This window comes from Cervus canadensis, chromosome 11, assembly GCF_019320065.1.
Source record: "Cervus canadensis isolate Bull #8, Minnesota chromosome 11, ASM1932006v1, whole genome shotgun sequence".
Classification (NCBI taxonomy): Eukaryota; Metazoa; Chordata; class Mammalia; order Artiodactyla; family Cervidae; genus Cervus; species Cervus canadensis.
Window position 1 is genome coordinate 76,127,613 of NC_057396.1, and position 12,994 is coordinate 76,140,606.

A 12,994-nucleotide genomic window follows, 5' to 3' on the forward strand; every position below is an offset into this window, starting at 1 on the left:
TAAATATTATTCAATGAAGATGTAGTCCTTCTACCCAATTTTAGTAACAAATGGAAATTTCCTCCAATTAAAATAAGGAGAGGGAAATTCAGTGCATTCGGTCTATGCTTTGATCTTCTGCTTTAAAGCATGTCAGGAAATGAATGCAAGAAAGATTTAAACATCCCAGGGTGTTGTTCACTAAATATAAGGTTATTTCTTCTAAGTGAGACATTTCAAAGGGCTGCTTTTTGCCACTTCACCTAAGTGCAGAAGTAAGCACTATTCTCAGAGAAGAGAGAACTTAAATCTACCAAACCTCAAAAGATGAGATGGCATCTAAGTCTGAGGGAAATGTTATCCATTATTTCCTGCCTACTTACTTCTTGTTGTTTTTTGGTCGCTCAGTCTTGACTCTTTGCGACCCCGTGGACTGCAGCACACCAGGCTTCCCTGCCCATCACCAACTCCAGGAGCTTACTCAAACTCATGTCTATTGAGTCGGTGATGCCATCCAACCATCTCGTCCTCTGTCGTCCCCTTCTCCTCCCGCCTTCAATCTTTCCCAGCATCAGGGGCTTTTCTGATGAGTCAGTTCTTCACATCAGGTGGCCTGTGTGTTGGCCTACCTCCTACTCACACTGGAAGACTGGGGATTAAGTTTGTTGAGTATTTTCCAGAGAACATTTTTCACTTCTTTGTTCCTGAGACTGTAGATCAAGGGGTTCAGCATGGGAATCACCACCCCGTAAAGCACAGATGCTGCCTTGTCCGTGTCCACCAGCTGGGTGGAGCTGGGCTGTGATTACATGACAATGATGGTCCCGGAGAAGATGGACACGGCTGGAGGTGGGACGCACAGGTGGAGATGGCCGTCTTCCTTCCTTCTGCAGAACACGTCGGTGCCACGGCAATGCACATGAAGAGGGAGGAGGTGAAGATGACCAGGAGGGTGAAAAAGACGCTGAAGCTCACGACGAAGAAGACCGCCAGCTTGCTGATGGCGTGCTTTGGAGCACCAGAGAGCCAGGAGTGGTGGGATGTCGCAGAAAAGGTGATTGATTTCATTTGAACCACAGGAGAGTCTGAAGCTGTCTGCCGTGTGGATCGAGGCACTGAGGAAGCCACAGAGGTTAAGAGCCCGCTCTCAGGAGGGCACACACCTGCGGTCACGGTGTTGGTGTAGTGAGGGGGCCTACACACCACCGCATGATGGTCATAGGCCATGGAGGCCTGGAGGAAGCACTCACTGGCGGCAAATCCCCCAAAGAGAGGGCTGAGCAGCACATCCGTTGTCAGAGATGACTCTGTTCCCGGAGTGCAGTGCTGCACGGCTGATCAGTAACCAGATCTGCAAAGGAGAGGTTGCTGAGGAAGAAGTGCGTGGAGTGTGGAGGTGGGGGTCCGAGCAGATGACCACCGTAATCCCCCCATCCCCACCCAAAGTGATGAGGTGGATGGACAGAAATACCAGAAAGAGGGGAACCTGGAGGTCGGGGTCATCTGTCAACCCCAAGAGGATGGACTCTGTTGCTCCTGTGCTGTTCTCCATTGAGGCTTTCTTCAACTCAGCCTAAGAAAAGGAGCCGTGAACTCAGATGAAAGTACGGAGGAATGATATAAAAACAGAAAACGAGCATCTATCGAGAAAGTCCATGTATGAGGCACATGCTAGACCTTTCTATACAACAGTTAATCCTGCAAGGCAGGTGCTACAGAGGATGAGATGGTTGGATGGCATCACCGACTCAATGGACATGAGTTTGAGTAACCTCCGGGAGTTGGCGATGGACAGGGAGGCCTGGCGTGCTGCAGTCCATGGGGTCACAAAGAGTCGGACACGACTGAGCGACTGAACTGAACTGAACTGAACTGATTATGCCCACTTTACAGATGAGGAAGTTAAGGCCTGGGCACTTAAGATTGACCAGAACAACCTAATTAGTAGAGGCCAGAACTAAATTCCCAGCTTTATACTTTTGAACCCAAAGTCCGTACACTCAAAGTTCGAATTATTACCTGTTTACATCCTTGGGAAAACCAAGATATGTCTGGTAGACTAGTTTTTAAGAATTTATTTATCCATTTTTAACTTGTGGAGGAAGGAGAGAAAGGGAGAACGGAGGAATTCAAGGGAGAAAACGCTTCAGCTCTGCGTGGCCTTGGTTTATCTGCAACTGCAGTGATCAGACTGATAAAGAGCCTTTTTTATTACATGGAAGGAGACAGTCCAGCCTCTTGAGTTCACATGATAATTACACACACAAGTGTGGCAGCTGGCATCAGAAGATGGGTTCAGCTAGCCTGTGAAACGGTATCACTCAGGAACCATGATAATACTCCGGTCCTAGCTTCCACTTTCCACCATCGTAGACAATGCTCCAAGGTATAGCCCCGTAGATGTTTCTCATTCCTCTCTCTTTTCCCTTAAGATAAATTCCTAGAATTTTCTGTTTTTATCTTTCTCCTACTTATCAACAGATTTCCATTCAGTAATGTACGAATTAACTTCCCAACCTGCACCACTTTGTTACGTTTGAGCCAGTCGTTTTTCTTTTTCTCCTTTTGACATTTGGCTCGTGTGTGTGCTCTCTAGGTGAACAGACACAATATCCTACCACCTACAGGAGGCAGTTCCCTGGTAGCACACATGAGAAAACAGGGGCCTCTTAACTGCAGTGTCTGTGCAAAGTCCCCGGGTGGGATTTATCAACCACAGCGCCGTTAATAGTACGAGCTGAGCAGCTGTTTGGTTGTAGGCGGCAGGAGCGGCGGGGGAAAGGCTGTCCTGTGCTTTGGAGGAGGTTTCAGTATCCCTGGCCTCTGCCCACTCGATGCCGGGAACACACCCCCTTCCTGAGTTGTGACCACCTGCAATGTCTCTAGACCCTGCCAGAAGTCCCAAAGGTCCGTGGCGTCGTCCCTGGTTGAGAACCACTGTTCAGGAGATTATAAAACTCTTCTTGTGTTCACAGTTCATGTAACCACAATGTCATGAGTTATGTGCATTATATATTTCACAGCGTACATATATTATAGACCATATTCCAGTATATGTGGGTGTGTGTACTCAGTCGCTGAGTGGTGTCTGACTCTTCGCAACCCCATGGACTGTAGCTCGCCAGGCTCCTCTGTCCATGGGATTTTCCGTATTCATATATGGTGGCGGTGGTGGTGTAGTCGCTAAGTCTTGCGATCCCATGGACTGTAGCCTGTCAGGCTCCTCTGTCCATGTGATTCTCCAGGCAAGAATACTGGACTGGGTTGCCATTTCCTTCTCCAGGGGATCTTCCTGACCCTGGGTCTCTTGCACTGCAGGCAGATAATTTACCAACTGAGCTATGAGGTAAGCCCATATTCATGTATAGATGCACATATATGTATAGATGTATATACATCTATATTCATGTATAGATTATATATATGGAAAAACTGAGACTTGGTGAGATAAACTGACTGGTTCAAGATCTAGAGCTCCAGCCAAATACTCCTGCTCATTGGAGAGGGAGTCCAAGAAGGGAAAACTGCTTGCCTAGTACAGTGGTCCCTCAACTAACGAGATACTGACCTTCTTATTTCATAAACCAAATATCTTCCCCAACATGAGGTAGGTTAAACAAGAAGGAAAAACTTCAAGAATGAAAGACAGCTGACTTAGTGTGATCTCTGATTTCTATTCCAAAACATCTTCTCAAATGCTTAGTCAATTTTCTTGGTTAATGCTGACCACCCAATTATATGTACCTAAGCTGTAGGTCTGATCTCTAACCTTTATTTCCCACTCCCCATGTTGAATTGCTCCAGAATGGCATCTTGGTACATTATTAGCGATCAAGGTGTTTCTGTTCTCCTGATGGACTAGCCTTTCCATTATGCATTGCCGTCACTGTTCATAAATGTGTCCCGACCGAGGGCTGCGGAGAGAATCTGGAGTTAGGGCAGAGACAGGACGGTCCTGCCGGTCCCCAGCACCCTCTCTCAAGGCCTGAATCCACACCCCATTGCTGAGTGCTGTGCCCTTCCCACCAAAGCCTTCCAGAGGACAAGCTTTTCTGCACAGCCCTGAAATAAACACCAGCAGGAGCCTTGAAAAAGCAAAGACATTTTAACAAGTATTAAAGATATTGCTTTATTTAATAAGTAGCAAATAAGAGGGAATTCTCAGGTGGTCCAAGGGTTAAGACGCTGCGCTTTCACTGCCCAGGGCCCAGGTTCAATCACAGGTCAGGGAACTAAGATCCTACAAGCCACGCAGTGTGGCCAAATAAATAAATGACAAATAAGAAAGTGTGCTGAAAACTGAAAAATGTTAAAACTTTAAGGATGAAGGGATTATGAAGTCGAAATCAGCAAGACACGTAATCAGAAAATAAAAGTGTTATCAACATTGCTTCTAACGGGTTTTGAAGAATCAGTCACACTCAGCCAACACATTCCACGGGGGCGTTTTCCAAAGAAGAATCTCAGTGGAAAACTATTAGACTAAATTCCATGAAAAAGAGATAAAGCTTATACCTGTTCTGTGTGTCAATGTCCACTGCCTAGGCCAGTGCCAGGCTCAGAGCAGATTCTTAAATATTTGTCAAATGAACAGATGGACTAGAAACTCAACAGTTGAGTGAGAATCATAGCTTTAATGCTTACGAGTGTGGGACTGTTGGCAAGTCAATTTCCTCTAATAACAGAGAATTAAGTAGGATAAAATATGAGAAAATCTAGCCACTGTGTGGTCTATGGTGGGTCCTCAATACAAATGAATTTATTTTTTTATTAAATTGTTGGTCAATCAAGAGAAAGCAAACTTATGGTTACCTAATGGGGAAGGAGGTTGGGGAGGGCTAAGTGAGGAGTCTGGGATTAGCAGATACACACTAGTGTATATATAGTAGATAAACAAGGTCCTACCGTAGAGCACATGGAGCCATAGTCAACATCTTGTGATAAAGCCTAATGGAAAAGAATACATGTGTACACATGAAAGAATATATAGTGTATACACATACTCATAGTTGGTCACTTTGCTGTGTTCCAGAAGCTAGCACAACACTGTAAATCAAAGTGAAGCCGCTCAGTCGTTTCCGACTCTTTGCGACTCCATGGACTGTAGCCCACCAGGCTCCTCCATCCATGGAATTTTCTAAGCAGGAGAACTGGAGTGGGTTGCCATTTCCTTCTCCAGGAGATCTTTCCAGCCCGGGGACCGAACCCTCATTGCAGGCTGATACTTTACCCTCTGAGCCACCAGGGAAGTCCTAGAACTACACTTCAATTAAAAAAAAATTTTTTTTAAAAACCAACTTGTCAATCATACATCCTCAGTTCCTGAATTTTATTAACACCAGTTGGTATCAGTGTTCTACATAGAAATGACTACGTCATTTTCTGTTTAAGAAAAGGTGACCAAAAAATTGCCCAGGTAATTTTGTCTTGTCTCAGGTTTTCACACAATAAAGTGGGGAAAATGGAATTGAGTCCTTTTTTATACCTTCTTCTGAGCCCCTTTGTCTTAGACAAACCCATTGTTTTTATCAACAGTATGAAGAATGCTGGGGGAAAAAAAGTCAGAGCAATCATACCCGGGAATTTTGAGGTCTTAATTCAGTACTGCCTTCAACTGCAAGGTTTTTGAAGCCTACAAAGGAAAAGAAGTGCTGTTCAGTCTCTGAAGGCCTCAGATTTCAAAGAGTAAAAGATTTCCTGAGGCTACGGAGTCAGTGTAAAGGCGGTTCAGCCGCCTTTAGTTTGTTTCAGAGCTTAAGCGAGTGGTACCAAACTATAGGAGACGCCTGGGACCAGCCATCTGTGTAGATGTGGAATCCTCGGGGAGGATGTTCCCTAAGTTCTCAACCCCAACCCAGGGCTCAGTACTGTGCAAACAAGGAATCAAAGCACCGCTTTCCTGAGGGAATGAGACATCACTGTGATATGAAAGAGGCTGAGAGGCCCAGGGGAGGGCCAGGCCTTCAAGCAAAGGCTAAAATGATTGATGATCACGTTCCATCAAAATGCCTTCAAAGCAACTGTTGGGTCCAACCATCCCCACTCAGCCCATGGAAAGACTTCTTGTAAGTATCAGGATTTGGCTCTAAGACTTGGATAGAGGAACGGGGCGGGGGAGGAGGAGGGGGAGGGGAGGGAGGGGAGGAACAGGGAGGAGGGGGATGGGAGGGGGAGGAGAGGAGAAGAGGAAGAAGAACAGAAGGACAAGAGAAAAGAAGTGGCAAAGGAAGTGGAAAGCGGGGAAGGAGAAAGCCTCACCTCGGGGGTCTAACATCCTGAGACAATCTAGTCAGGACAACTGTTTCCATAAAATAGATTAGCTCTCCCTTTTATCTGTGCTTAGTGTTATAAACAAAATTAAACAGCTTAAAATGGAGACTGTTAACAGGTAAAATGGAATAGTCTTCAGTCTTGGTGAGTGAGAACCGAGCCCCCGCTGCTCATCAGTTCCTTGTGGTCCTGAATTTATCTCCCTCCTTTTCTCTCCCAAAGGCTCTGGGTTTCCAGGGGGACACGTCCGCTTGGACTCCTGTGGCTCCTTCACTGCTGAGAGCCTCAGAAGATCAAGCCCTGACTTCACCTTCAAACACGTACACTCTGGGGTTTGAGAAAAGTGAAGGAGAAGGAAGGGGCCAATCCTGAGCCTTTGGTTAGTGCAAGGCCACGTATCTTTGGTTGGATGCTGCCACCTCGCGGCCACTGCAAGGCTTTCCTGCGATGAGCTTGCTGGGGCGCCGGCTGGGGGACCAGAGCCTGCGTTCCCCCGCACCCTGACCAGTGAGTTCACTGAGGAAGGACGCTGGGGACTTACAAAGAGTGGAGAAGCTACTAGTCTTCTTAAAGTGCTAATCTTATGGACTCATGGATGTCAGCGCCTTTAAGACTCAAGAGATCACGAGGGGTTAAGGTACCCAAGACAGCAGTGACCCGGTGGAGACAAGGACCATCCCTAGAGCCAGAGGGACGGGTTCAAAGCCTAGCTCTCCCCATGCCCAAGCCCCAAGACTGGAAGTCTCAGTCAAGTCACTCAGCTTCTCTATACCTCTCTCTCGCATGGTGAGGTTGTTGTAAGAATCAAGTTAACAGACATAAAGTACCTAGAATACTGAACACTACAAATATGGGTTATTTTGTATATCTAATTTGATTGAGGATTAAACAGATTTATAGAGATGAAGTGATCCACCTAAAGCCACAAAACTGATTAGCAATATATTTGGAACTCAGTGGACATAGTCAAGTTCAGGAGATAGTGAAGGACAGGGAAGCCTGGCGTGCTGCAGTCCATGGGGTCGCAAAGAATCGGATGCGACTGAGCGACTGAACAAGTGGCTCTAAGACCCCAGGCTCATTTCCACCCATCAATTTACCCAGAATTTCCCAGGCTTCTCTTGAATCCTCAGCCCCACTGAGGTCTCGGCCCTTTCCACGGGTGACGTCATATTCTTTACTAAGACTGGGGCCACCTGATGTTAATGTCACTTCAGTCACCCCGTCTAAATTCACACTGCCCCCTCCTGCCTTCCTGGCTCGGAGCTTGCCTTGCCCTCTCGTTTTTCCTCCTCCTCCGAGTATACTGCTGATCCAGTGTCTGCTTACTCCTGTGAGAGCTTTACCGTAGCTGCTGGTCCCATCCTTCACACCTTCTCCCACTTGCTCTTAGCCTGTGTGTCCACACGCATGCTTGTTACCCATCCTTTCCCCGAAACTCTCAGAAGGCTTTCTCCCACCCTCCCAGACCCTTGTGCTCCACGAGGGTCCCTCCTTCCACCATGAGATTGTCATCTGCATCATCTCCCGCCATACCCTCAACCCACTGTCCCACAGCCTCAACTGTCTCCACGTCCGCTCTACTGAAACTGTCTTCTCAAAGGCCACTCCAGAGCCTGCCTCACAGACATGCCGTCATTGTCATCATACAGGGACCCGTGCTCAGAAGGGCTTCATCCCTGGGGTTTAATGCTCTGCAGTTGCCATCTCCAAGTTATTAGTAATTTTATCTTCAAATGTGTGATTTTGATGTGTAAATATGTGATTTTGCAGGTAAAATCTCCGAGCACGCACAGGAGGCTTGGGACCTCAGCTCATACCTCCCTCCACTTCCCCTTCTCTCTTCAATCCACCGTGTTCAGAACTGCGACGACTTGCTTGCTGCCAACAGGATAACATGCAGCTTCTCCGGCCTGACATTCAAACACAGCTAGCCCAACACATTTTTTGCTTTATTTCTCTTTTTTTTTATTTTACTTTTTGTTTTATATTGAGGTATAGTTGATTTACAATGTTGTGTTAGTTTCAGTTCTACTGCAAAGTGATTCAGTTAGGCACACACATATACCCATTCTTTTTCAGATTCTTTTCACATACAGGTGATTACAGAATATTGAGTAGAGTTCCCTGTGCTATACAGTAGGTCCTGGTTGATTATCTATTTTATATATATTCAATGTGTGCTGTGTGATAAATTGTTTCTGTTGTGTCTGACTCTTTGCAACCCTCTGGACCACAGCCCACCAGGCTCCTCTGTCCATGGGATTCTCCAGGCATGAATACTGGAGTGGGTTGCTATGCCCTCCTCCAGGGGATCTTCCCAGCCCAGGGATCAAACCCACATTTCTTATGTCTCCTGCATTGACAGGTGGGTTCTTTACCTCTAGCACCACCCAGAAAGCCCAAATAGTAGTACGTATATGCTAATTCTCTTTTATTGCTACCAAGTATCCTACTCCATCCACACACACCCGAAAAGGCGCACAGTGGATCCTCAATAGAGGAACTCCTCTCCGCCTGCACCCCAAGCACTTTTCCCCTTTGCCTTACTTCTTGCCTTTCCCCCTAGGGTTGGAATGCCCCAGTTTTCCTTTCTCATTTTCACTTGAAGATTCAAATTAAGGCCATCTCCACCATGAAGCTTTTTGCTAAGATTATGAAAAACATATGTGTGGCCTTCTATTTATAACAGTTTTCCAAATTGCCTAGTAATATTTTGTTGTCGTTGTTCAGTCGCTAGGTCGTGTCCGATTCTTTGCAACCCCATGGACTGTAGCACGCCCAGCTCCTCTACCCTCCACTATCTCCCAGAGTTTGTTCAAATTCACGTCCACTGAGTCAGTGATGTCATCCAACCATCTGTTCAGTTCTGTACATCATCTGCCTCCTTTCGTTTTCCTTCCTAGTTCCTATATCTCTCGCCACCCTGACCACTGCTGCCAGGCAAGAAGTCCTTCTGTACAGACAAGCTCATATTACGACTGGATATGTGACTCTGCTGGGCTGTAAGCTCCTCGAAGATAAAGACTAAGGCTTACTCATCTTAGATTTTTCTCCAGGAGCCTAGAGACGTGCCTGAAAACAGAATGAGCCTACCGAATTTTGCACCTTCTATCTGACTCTCGGTTTAATAAAATGGACTAGGAACAGAGATGTCATTTGAGGAGCTCAACTTAAAAGAAATGTATTTGTCTCTAACTCACCAAACTAGCATTCAGATCATCAGATGTGGTGATCTTAAAAAAGCACTGTATGCTTCTCATTAGGAATAAAAACAGAAACGTATCTATTTGTAGATTTGCAAACCCTAAGGGCTTCTTTGTCTGTGAAAAATAAAAAAGAGCAGCTTAAACTGGTGCTTTGAAATTTCTCTCCCCCTCGCCTTTAAAAGAGAAACCAGCGGGGTCAGCTATGTCCCAGAACATTGGCATGTGTAAACGCAGAGAAGCTGGGCCCTTCTTATAACATCTCATCTCAGCCTCCATCTCATCTGTTCCCTTAATATCATCTTCTTCATCTGAAGACACATGGGTGCTAAGTCGCTTCAGTTGTGTCCGACTCTCTGCAACCCCATGGACTGTAGCCCGCCAGGCTCCTCTGTCCATGCGATTCTCCAGGTAAGAATATAGGAGTGGGTCGCCATGCCCTCCTCCGCGGGATCGTCCCAACCCAGGGATCAGACCCGTGTCTTTTATGTCTCCTGCACCGGCAGGAGGGTTCTTTACCACTAGCGTCGCCTGAGAAGCCCTGGAGATAGAGCTAATGTAGGTTAGATGAGGCCATGAGGGTGGGACCCTAAAGCAACAGGACTATTGTCCGTCTAAGAGGAGGAGGAAGCAGGGAGACACGTGCACAGAGGAGAGGACACCCGGGGACCCCGGGAGGAGGCGGCCGTCCGCAGGACGAAAGAGAGGCCTTAGGGGACGCCAGGCCTGGGGACACCTGGCTCTTGGACTTCCGGCCTCTAATCCATAAGAAAATAAATTTCGGTTCTTTCGCCACCCAGTCTGGTATTTTGGTATGGCACCGCTGGCAATACAGGTGATAATGATGACAAGGACTTTCCTGGGGTTTTGTCTGAATTATGGTCAGGCCGCTGACGGGCAGTGACTGCCACAGCCTTGGAAGGCCCCTGAACTCCTTTCCCCTTGGCTCTGCTTCCTTGACCTGGGCTCACTGCTTCCTATCTACAGGAAGCAGCTAACCGAATGGATTTCCTGTACCGTGGAAATCATTTCGTCTTGAGCACTACGCTGTCAATATGTTGCTGCAAAGGGAGATTATCAGCTCACACTCAAGCTCTCTCCTAATCTCCCAGCATTTTCAATTCCACCAGCTTTCATCCTGAGCCCCAAAAAAGATTTCTAAAATCATAAAAATACAACTAAAAGCCTGCTATATTTTCCCAGTCTCCATGGAAATGCTAGAGGTGGAAGCTGCACTGACTCCCTCACGTACCTCTTGGACTATTTTGTTAATGTCTTTTATGTGTGGTTCTTGGAGGTTTACAAAGCTCTTTCGCACTTATTATCCTGGTTAATCCTCAGAGCAAACCCACATGGGAGATATTCTTACCCACATTTAGCATATTATGAAACTGAAGTCTGCAGAAGATAAATAACTAAGGTTTACACCTTAGTTATGTACATGGTACATAAATGGTGTACATTTATGGTAAATGGTACACTCAGCCTCTGAACTTGGGTTTGTCTGATGTCAAGGCTATAGTTCTGGCCACTATATCCCAAACAACATAGGTTACACCACTGGATCACCTTTCTAGTCCCAGGGCCCTCACTCATCCCTTGAAAATTCACTTCACGGACCTTATTTCTGAGATGTATTTCACACTGTTGAAGTAAAGCCCAGGAGAAAGTGTCCCAGGTGAGGGATAATAAGCAAGCATCGGCCTCGTTCTAGTGCTATCACTAAAATTGAGTGATCTTGGCCAAGCCGTGTAGTGGTCATTTTTCCATGGGTAAAATGGAAATGCCCACTCTTTTCCTCCCTAAATCCCCTCCACCATCGCTACACTTGATGAAATGCATTAAGCTTTCTAGAACTGGGGACATTTTATTTTATTCTGATTGGGGCGGAGTCGCTTTACAATGTTGGGTTGGTTTCAGCTGCATGACAGAGCGGACGGGCTGATGTAAACATGTGCCCTCCCCCGGGGCCTCCCCTCCCACCCGCCTCCGCCCTCTAGGTCATCACAGAGCCCGAGCTGAGCTCCCCGCGCTATGCAGCAGCCCCCCACTAGCTGTCTACTGCACACACGGTCGTGTATATATGTCCGTCTTAATTTCCCAGCTCACCCTGGCCCTCTTCAGCACTCCCACGTCCACACGTCTGTTCTCTACATCTGTGTCTACATTCCTGCCCTGTAAATAGGCTCATCTGTGTCACTTTTCAGGATTTCAAAGGTATGCATTAACGTACGATATTTGTTTTTCTCTTTCTGAGTTACTTCACTCTGTATGACAGACTCTAGCTAGGTCCATCCACCTCACCATAAATGACTCAGTTGTGTCCGTTTTTATGGCTGAGTAATATCCTACTGCATTGCTGCTGATAAGTCACTTCAGTCATGTCCGACTCTGTGCGACCCCATAGACGGCAGCCCACCAGGCTCCCCCATCCCTGGGATTTTCCAGGCAAGAGTACTGGAGTGGGTTGCCATGTCCTTCTCCAATGCATGAAAGTGAAAAATGAAAGTGAAGTCGCTCAGTCGTGTCCGACTCTTAGCGACCCCATGGACTGCAGCCTACCAGGCTCCTCCATCCATGGGATTTTCCAGGCAAGAGTCCTGGAGTGGGGTGCCATTGATTCTACTGCATACATGTACCCTATTAAAGTTCTGAAAACAAACGGCTTGCTATACATCCCAACTGGAGGAGGGCATGGCAACCCACTCCAGTATTCTTGCCAGGAAAATCCCACGGATGGAGGAGCCTGGCGGGCTACAGTCCATGGGGTCACAGAGAGTCGGACACGACCGAGCGGCTGAGTAGGAGCACACATTCCAAACGTGATTTGCAGACGTTTCCAATGAATCTCTTCGAACCGGCTTACCGCCTCGTAACTTTCCCCCACCGATGCTCTAAGCTCCGGCGTCTGCTGGTTCTCACTGCCTAGGGCAAGCTGGTGCTTCCTACTGAAAGCGCCTGTCGCTCCGATCAAGGGCTTTCTTTGGTCAGAAGCGTATCCAGCTTGTGAGGAGGGTGGGCCAGAGGCAGCAGGGGTCGGGTGGGGGATGGTTGTCATCGCGTGTGGTCTAATAAACCCCAGAAGTCAAGAGTTTTGAGCTCCGAACTTCCACCCCAGTAAGCAGTTTATTAGTGCATGTTAGTCCCTGTCTCACTTCCCCACTCTCCTACCCGTGCACCCACAACGCTTCTAAATAAACTGTTGCTCACACATCCTAGTCACGGGTCCACTTCCAGGAGAACCCAAACTAGGAGGCGCTCCAGGCTGAGTCTGTGCAAGGGGATGAGCTGAGTGACGGGGCCCACCCCACCACTGTCTCTTTCCCCCACAGACAGCGTGTTGTATGCCATCCTTCTTGCTTCCCCATGTCTCCTGGAAGCACCAGAATTTTCAACTTGTCCAACTCACACATGCACTTATAGAGCCCATAACTCCCTTCCCTTCTTTTTTCCCCATCTATTTCAAAACTTTCAGATTATCTGAGGAAAATCTCTCTCCCCCTAAGCACCCCTTACAGGCACACCTTAAGCACACCTCA

General features: G+C 47.2%; 1 pseudogene; it reads right to left on the reverse strand.

The window, feature by feature from the left end:
- Positions 1-604: 604 nt before the first annotated feature.
- On the reverse strand, positions 605-7,783 carry LOC122449387 (annotated as a pseudogene).
- Positions 7,784-12,994: the final 5,211 nt, after the last annotated feature.